This window comes from Elephantulus edwardii, unplaced genomic scaffold, assembly GCF_000299155.1.
Source record: "Elephantulus edwardii isolate Elephantulus edwardi_28Jun2011 unplaced genomic scaffold, EleEdw1.0 scaffold00161, whole genome shotgun sequence".
NCBI classification, from domain to species: Eukaryota; Metazoa; Chordata; class Mammalia; order Macroscelidea; family Macroscelididae; genus Elephantulus; species Elephantulus edwardii.
In genome coordinates this window covers 84,951-94,508 of record NW_006399911.1, presented here as the reverse complement: position 1 = coordinate 94,508, position 9,558 = coordinate 84,951, and the positions used below count along the sequence as shown (strand labels likewise).

The 9,558-nt window shown below is 41.1% G+C and overlaps 1 pseudogene; it reads right to left on the bottom strand.

Annotated features, from left to right (window-relative positions):
• Positions 1-8,443: 8,443 nt before the first annotated feature.
• LOC102871671 lies at positions 8,444-9,348 on the bottom strand (annotated as a pseudogene).
• Between the last annotated feature and the right edge of the window lie 210 nt (positions 9,349-9,558).

The following is a 9,558-nucleotide window of genomic DNA, read 5'->3' as shown; positions in this document are numbered from 1 at the left end:
GAGAAGGGTGGCATCAGGATTGGTGGAAGATCCATTAACAGTCTGAGTTATGCAGATAACACAACCCTGCTTGTTGAAACTGCTCTTTAAAATCCAGGATTGAAGGATTTTTGCCTCACATACTTAGGGCTTGTTTTCATGATGTCCCTGGAGAAGAACATCATGCTTAGAAAAGTAGAGGGTTAGTGAAAGACATGGTTGAGACTCACACAGATGGCACAGTGACTTCAACAATGGGCTTACACCCAGCAGACATTGTGAAGATGGTGCAAGCAAGGTTCTGTTCTGTTGTACAAGTCACTATGACTCAGAGCCAAGTTAACAGCTGCAATACAGGTAAAACCATAAGTAGACTGATCACTAGAGTTTGTAGTGTGAAAAGGGTAAGAGGAGATCATGGTAGATCTTAATGACATGTTAAGGATTCTGACCTTTAGCTGAGAGCACCCACTGGGACATCAGCCCAGACTTCCTAGTGCACTCACTTCTCTGTGCTTCCCACCAGCAAGAGAACACCTTTTAGTTGAGGATTAACTGTGTTGAAAGCAGCAGCACTATTTAAGTATTAGCTATTGTTCTAAGCATTTCAAGAAACTCACCAAGTGGTAAGGATAGAGGCATGTGCCCTGTAACACTGGAGAAGTGCCTAAATTGAGGGAGTAGTTATGGTAAAAGGAAGCAGAATTTTGTGACCAATTGAAATGTCATGAGAGGATATGTAAACAAAGCTGAGTATCAAGTTTTGGGGAAATTACCTTAATTTAACAATCTATGTGACAAAAGCTAACAAAGTAGTTTATAAATGGGAAGAAAAGCAATCACTCGTTTGCATTTTTTTTGTTTAACTAAAGCAAAATTTTCAAAGAATGTATCAAGTAATGAAAAGGCTGGACACATTAATTTAGCAAATACTTCTTGAATTTCTGTTCTGTGCAGAGCTCTGGGTAAGGTAAAAGAGGCTGTAAAGTCAGCCTCACCAGAAAGAACTTGCAGGCTAGGTTCTCTAGGAGATACTGTATTACAAAACAAGGTAAACATTGGCAACTCACAGGAGAAAGATACATATGGAGTGCTTTGAGACAGCAAAGATTCCAAGGGGGTACATATGGTCAAAATTATTTTCATAAAAATACTAAGGCATGATTTGCCAAAACACTGGGTTGACATTTGCACTGATGATGCAAAAGCTCTAGTGGATAAAACTGCTGGCGCTTGGCACAGTCAAGGCAGAAGCATCATAATGTACTAGTACACACTGTGTTCTTCAGCACCGCGCATGTGCACTCAAATACAAACACCAGCTAAATTCAAAGAGAGTGGGATTTCTTTGATGAAGCAGTACAAATTTCTAATTTTATTGTACCCCTTAAATACACATCTTCTTAAAAGTCTGTGATAACAAAGACTACTGAGAGATAATGGGGTTTTTTTCCTTACCTCAGAAAGTTCTGCCTGATAAGTGTCTGTCTAACTCAGAGTCCTGGGTAGGGTGGGGGCTGTGGGTCACGCAGGGCCTCAGATGGCTTAGAGACTGAGGCCAAACTTGGAGGACCCCAAGTGGGCATTTGGTATTAGAAGGGAGGATGATCAGGGGGGCCTGCACCCTAGCACTGCACTTATACACCAGAAGTACTTGTGTTCCACACAATCAGTGGTTTCCTGTATGAAAAGTACTTACCTTATTGAGTAGGATACTGAACTAGCTGCTTTTGTCATACAACATCTTTTATTTGAAAGAATAACAAGCAAATTATGATCATGTAGACTTTGGTATGTGGTAAATACTATTTCAAGGAAAATACTTGATAGCATTTGTTGCTAATGATGAAAATGAAGTCTTGCAAAACTTGTATCTACCACTGTGGGCCGGACACTTTATCAAGATCTTTTTGGTGAATTTCACAGCGACCACCACAATGCAGTAAATTAGTGAGAGATCCTTCCAGCCACAGTCTTTGTAACGTTCATCACCTAACTGGCTAGGATTATGCAAATGCCAGGTGTTTCTGGCCTGAGCTCTTGCAGTCTGTAGCACTACTAACCCAATAACTGTGCTCCTCTGGTGGACAGTCTTCCTCACACTATCATTTACAGCCCTGGACACCTGATGGAGAGTTGCTATGTCAGAACGGACCGGCCAGCACTGAGTGAATGAAGTGGACTAGCTGGCTCCTTATTGTAAATAAGGTACATGGTACCTTTATGGAGAGGGACCACACAAAAAGGGATAGAGAACACGGCTGTGGGGTAGTGTGGTCAGTTCTGCCATCTAGCAAAGCTTAAAACGAACCGTCTCAGAGGCAGAAAGGGGGATCTCACTGCTATCTAAAAAGGAGAGGTAGCACTTCCTTTGTGCATAAGATGCCTGTACTGAAATTCCTACAGCAAGGAGACAGCTGGAACTTGAGAGCAACAGTGAGCAAGGGGGTGGGGGGGGAGGAGGGGCAGCAGCAGAGGCCGATATATGATCATGGTAGCTTCTTTGTCCACAGAGGAAGAAAGATGAAAGCCTTTGTGCAACAAGCTTGCTGGTGGAATGGGCTGCCACCAAGTACTCACATCAGCAGAGCAAACAATTTTGTAACATCTGTACAAAGAGGACAGAGGCTAAGCCTCAGGGTCATAGGCCAAGGAGCTGTCCTGATTGCAGATATGTACCCTGAGTGCTCATGAATCTGAACTGGTCCTGGTTGGACAAACATTAACAAAACTCTTCAGCTGTGCCAGTAAGTGCCCAGAAGCATTTAAATCTGCCAGTAAGTCCCCTGATGGAAGGTGTTCTGCTGTCTCCCTTCATGTGTCTACATGCCCACTGTAGCCTCCTTACTCCAACAGCACATCATGCTACTGGCCTCGTGGTCTGCTATTGCCATTCCGTCATCTTTTCTCTAGTCAAGCCCCATCATTAACAGGAAAACAATGCCAAGAAAACTCTAAGACAGATGTGGGAGATTATGATGCATATTTGAGACTCATTACACACATAGATTAAAACAGAGTTACAGAACTTTCAGGAATACCCTTTGATCTAAAATTAATATTACATACAAACAATGTATCTGATGAGACAAAAAAGTGTATACCAAAAATCCAACTCCAGGAGACCCTCCATGTGTCATGTGGCTGTAAATCTTATGGAGAAGACCACCTATCTCTCTTCACCTAGCAGATGGTGGATTTGAACTGCCGACCTCTGGTTAATAGTTGTTATGTGCCATCAAATTGGAACAGACTCATAGCTGACCATCTGGTGGATTCTTAGAGGCTGTAAATTATACAGGAGGAGACTGTCCATCTGTCTCCCGAAAAGCAGCTGGTAGATTTATGGGTTGGCAGTGTAGCTCCTTACCACTAGGCCATCAGAGCTTTGGTTAGTAGTCTGATATATGAAGTAGTGTGCCAGTATTATTGTTGTTATGTACTGTCAAGTCAGTTATAACTCATAAAGACCCTGTGAACAACAGCTAGGAACTCTTTCCCATCCTGTGCCATCCTCACCATCTCCAACACATCTGAGTCCATTGTTAGAGCCACTTTGTCAATCTACCTTGTTGAGGGTCTTCCTCTCTTACACTGAGGGCTCCTTAAAAAATGTGTATGTTAGAGTATAATTGGGAAATAACAATTGTCTTCATTATCTAATGCTGCTAACACATAATCACAAGTGGATGGGTTTAACAAATAGAAATTTATTCTCTTTGAGCTTAGGAGGAAAGATATTCAAATTCAAGGTCCAAGCTATGAGTAGAAGGCCCTCTTTGTCGGCTATTTCCTTTAGCATCTGGAGGCCTCCATGTGTTCTGGCCTCCCAGCTATCAAGAAACGTCATCATGCAGGGGTTCACATCCAGAAAGATGTGTGCCACACTTGGTGATTATGTCCTGGAGGTTCTGAGCTGTCCCTTCCCCTTGGCTAGATTTGTTCCATTCTCATCTCATCAGATCATGGGGCACTGTTACACAACTTTCAGATGGTATCATTGTACACATGCACTGTTGAGGGGGCATACAATTCAATTCATGACAACACTAATACAGATAACGCTTAGTAAGTCAGGGAATGCTGGCAGATATTTTCCTTATCTAAGTCTTCAAATGAGCTTCAAGATTACTCCCATCCTGGCAATACCCAGTCCTAATTTTGCTAATTTACTAATTCTCATAACTACCCTAGCCTTTCTGTTACAGAAGGAAATACAGCAAAAGATGCACATGGACTTTCTGTCCAAGTTTTAGTGCATTTTGCCTTACTGGGCTTCACAGACACTGCTGCTTTCCTTTTTTATTTTCCCCATTAGTTTTAAATTTCTTTTCTTTTGTTGATTTGCTTACAAAGTTTGTATACATGTTTCACAATATTTTTCATTCACATTGTGTTTCATACAATCATTCTTATACATTATGTTTAATAAAACTAATCACTATTGGACCTTGCCCATCATTACCCTGTCTTTTTGCCCAGATCTTTCTCATTTACTTTCCTCCCTCCCCATACAATTTTTTGTTTGTTTAAAGAGAAAGAAATAGGGGACATGAACTGGGAGACATTTGATAAATAGTCATCATCAAGATGAGAGATCCTTATTTAAATGTTTGAAAGTAATTATGCCAAACATACCTGCACACAGTAAAAATGACCAAAGTTCAACTAAATATATAGTTATAAATTAAAACATATCTTATTCTTGGGTTTTCAGGGTAGCCAATGGCATGGGAGTAGACTAAGCATACTTCTGCAGAGCAGCTCTAACTGCATGCCTTGAAATGCAGTAAAGCTTCTTATCACTAGGCCACTAATGCTCCTTTCCTTTTAGAAAAACATACTGAAGGCTTGTGGCAACCCTGGGTCAAGCAAGTCTGTGTGCCATTCTTCTAACAGTGTATCTGCTCATTGTGTGTCTCTCACATACTGGCTAACTTCTCACAGTATGTCAAACTCTTTTGTATTACTATTGTACACTTAACAGACTTTTGTAGTTTGCCTTCAATTAGGAATGGACCCTTCAGGAGGTTTCCAGAGGCAGTAAATCATACTAGAGGAAACTGCCAATACTCCTCCTTCCTGTGCAGCAGCTGGTGGACTTGAACCATGTGTCTCTGGGGCTGCAACATAACGTCTCATCACTAGGCTACCAACTTAATACACTATACTTGTTGTTATGTGCCATCGAGTCACCTTGACTCATAGCGATCCCCAAACCCTGCTCTATCCTGTGCCAATCTCACTGTCTCCAACACTCTTACACCTACTACTGCAATCACAGGATCTATCCATCTCATAGAAGGTCTTCCTCTCCTGTGCTGTCCCTCCATTCTCCCAAACATGATGTCCCTCTCCAAGGACCGGTCCCTCCTTGCAAGATACCCAAAGTATGTCAGACGAAGCTCCTTGACTCCAAGGAGCAGCCCAGCTTCACCCTCTCCAGGACAAACCTGTATGTTCTCCTAGCAGTTCGTGGTATATTCAACACTCTTCTCCTGTACCACAGCTATAGTATAAAAATAATTTTCATAAAGCCTGGGAAACCAAAACCAATTGTGTGATGCATTTATTTTTATATTTACTTTTGTGATGGTCTAGCATTTATTCAATATATTCTATGAACTAGATTTTTAAAATGGAAAGTGTGGGAGATATTTCCCCTATCAAAGTCCTCATAACACCAAAATATGCTTGTATCTGAATTTAAGTCTCAGTTCTACCATTTGATAGCTGCTTAACTTCTGGCAAATTAGCTTTGTGTATTTTTTGCCCATTTTACCTGGAATATTTTTAATATAGTCTCCCAATTACTTCGGGGAAAAAAGTTTTTAGTAATACCCTAAGGCTTGGACTGCTGAACTAATGAAAACGCCACACATTCTTCAAGGCCAATGCTTTCCCTGATGCTATTACTACACTTAAGAACACATTATCAGTGTGTGTCCTCCACTTAAATGTAAACTCTTAAAAGGAAAGAGATCTATTTTGGCTTGCCACCAATTTCAAAGTGCTTTACACTTAGTGGAAACATAACAGCTGCTTGTTAAACTTAAGGTAAACAGGGAATTGAGAGAAAGATGGAGAGTATGGAGAACCTAAAACTATTTAGATTTTCATGTGTTTACATAATCTGTGCAAACTTATACTATCAAAAGTCCCTAAGTATTCTTATGGGATCTCATCAACATTCTTAATATCTACTAACAAAAGTCCCTTTTAGAAGCAATTAAGTGTGTTGTCAATGTCTGTATATAGAATATATATCATATAAATGTTTCTAAACATCATTTAATTATGGAAACGTTTACACTAGTGCAAAAAGGAGCACTTAAAGATCAAGTTAGCAAGGAATGAATGATATTAAGACAAACACATGTATAAAATACTAATCTGGATAAAGGCTCACCTCCCCCTACCTCTGATACATCTCAGAAGCAGTGTGTTAGGCTGCTAACCAAAAGTTTGGCAGTTCAAATCTACCAAAGCTCTGCAAGAGGAAAGATGGGCAGCCTTCTCCGGTAAAAGAATCTTTTTTAAAAGTTGTGATTTGAGTGAAAGTTTATAAAACTAACTGGTTTCCAATAGCCTCAAAAAAGCAAGAGGGCCACTAAGAGTTGGAATCAACATGGTGGCAGTGTGTCTAGTTTGTGTTTTTGTGTATTTCTCTGTGTGTTTGCAGATAGACTGCAGCAACAAGGTTCCAAATTAGCTTCAGTACTATGGCTACTATAGTAAAAAAAATAATAATAATTAAAATTATAAGGACCTTTGGTGGCCTAGTGGTAAGACTCTGCTGCAATTCCAAAGACATGCAGTTCTAATCCACCAGATTCTCTGTGATAAAAGGATGGACAGTCTCCTCCCAATCTCCTCTCCTCTCCTCTCTCTGCAAATGCACCAGAGGTCAGCTATGGGTCAGTTCCAACTCGATGGCATACAACAATAATAACAATTCCATTCCTAGATATATATCTCAGAAAACTGAAAGTAATACTCAAACAGATATTGTACACCAATATTCACTGCAGCATTATGTACAATAGCTAAAATGTAGAGGCACCCAAGCATCTACCAACAGAGAAATGAATATGCTTAATGTGGTATATACATACAACAGAATATAGAGACCAGGTGGCCTAGTGGACCAAAAGAGATGCTACCAAGCCAAAGGTGGGTTATTCTAATCTGCAGCCGTCAGGCCTGTTTTTCATTGTTTTTGGTCAAACATTCTTCTAGGTCATGTAGCCCTGGTGTGTCCACTTGCCATACAGAGGTAACTTGTGGTCGTTGTGAAGCTGAACACTGTGACACTGATGTGTCAAATGTGTAAATGGTTACCCATGGTGGTCGGTGTTGGGTGGAGCTCTCCGATTAAAACAAGCTTGTAACAACAAACGTCCATCTTACTGCACAATCAAAACGGCATCTAATAGGGATGAACTCCAGAGGCCGGGCCTGACCAAGAGGGGCGCTCAGGCCTGGTGCCCTGTTGTCCGGCCCGTCCCTCTCAACCTTTGCCCTATCTGTGAAATATATGCTATGTCATTAAATGCTTTTAAATCTAAAAAAACAAAACAAAAAAAAAAACAAGCTTGGAAGCAGGAGTGGCATCCACTTCCGTAAACAGCTTGACTCTGGAAACTCTATGAACCTGGAGAAAGGATGAAGTCACGCAAGTGTTGAGGACTTTGGTTCATAGGGTCACTATGAGTTGCCTATAACTCGACGGCACTTAACAACAACATATTTAGTCAGTCATGAAAGGATAAATAGTGTATGAACTCACATATATGAAATATTTAGAATTAGGTAAATGCATGGAGATCCAAGTTCATATGTGAAAATGGCAGAGGGAATTGGGAGTTATTGCTGAAGGTACTCAATTTCTGCTTGGCGTGATGTATAACTTGTGTTAATGTGGTGATGGTAGCACAACATGACTACGATCAATGGCCTGGACTGTACACTTAAAATTGGTTAAAACAGCAAATACAAAAAGCACATACACATATATTAATATGTTGTTGTTAGGTGCCATTGAGTACAACTCATAGTAACCCTATGAACAGATCTGAACTCTGCCCTATCCTGCCTCATCACCTCTGACACACTTGAGTCCACTGCTGCAGCCACTGTGTTGATTCATTTGGTTGAGGGTCTTCTCTTTTGCCCTTTAAAGCATAAGGTCCCTCTCCAAGGAAGAGCCTCTCTTAGCAAAATGCCCACGACAAAGTTTTATCATTTCTGTCTCCAAATAAGTAGCATTCTGGCTGCACACAGGAAAGAGGGAAAGAGGCCACACAAAGAAGTAATGATCCTAAAACAAATATTCCCCAAAATCACCAAAAATTGCCATAAATACCTGATTATTTAAGCAGCATTAAATTCTAACAGAATTTGGAAGGACTGAATTTTAAACTTAGGAGCTTGTTATCATTAAACCAGTCTTTTATTATTAAACTTAAATGGACAATTGAGACAAATAGTTCTGAGACCATTCTTCCACCTTGATTAAGACTGCGGTGGCAGGTGTTATCGTTAATATGCATTTACCCTTCTGAGCTTTCTGAGCTGCCTTGGTGACCTTGCCAGCTCCAGCAGCCTTCTTGTCCACTGCTTTGATGACACCCAAAGCAACAGTCTGTCTCATGTCACGGACAGCAAAACAACCCAGGGGTGGGTAGTCAGAGAAACTTTCCACACACATAGGCTTGCCAGAAACCATAACAACAATGGCAGCATCACTAAACCTCAAGAAGTTGGGGTCATCTTCCAGCTTCTTACCAGAACAGAGATCAATCTGCTCTGAGCTCAGCAACCTGCAAGCAATGTGAGCTGTGTAACAGTCCAGCCCAGGTGCATAATCAACACTGACGCGGCCAGGACAGTTGAAGACAATCACCTGAGCAGTGAAGCCAGCTGCTTCCATTGATGGGTCATTTTTGCTGCCGCTGGCCATGTTACCACATCAAACATCTTTCACAGCAACGTTCCTAATGATGAAGTCAACAATGTCACCAGGCAGGGCTTCACTCAAAGTCTCGTCGTGCATTTCAACAGACTTTATACTTTGGTGGTAACACTGACTGGGACAAATGTGACCACCATGCCACGCTTGAGAACACCACGCTTGAGACCACCTCTGCCCACAGGGACAGTACCAACACCACTAATCTTGTAGATACCCTGGAAAGGCAGACACAGGGGTCTGTCAGTTGGACAAGCTGGTGGCAGGATGCAATACAAAGCTTCAAGCAGTGTGGTTCCACTGGCCCTGCCATCCTTCTAGGTGACTTTCCATCCCTTGAACCAAGGCATGTTAACACTTGGCTCCAGCATGATATCACTATTCCAACCAGAAAGTGGTACAAATCAGTAACAAAGAGACAAAAAGGGAGGTCTCTAGATAAGTGAAAATTAAAAGCACACTTCTAAACAGTCTATGGGTCAAAGATAAAGTCTCTTAAAAAACAATACACACACAGAACTACTACTAATAAACAGATATGCTGAATGAAGGGAAAGCAATACACGGTATATTGACCAGACACATAATGAATTATATTTGCAGCAGAA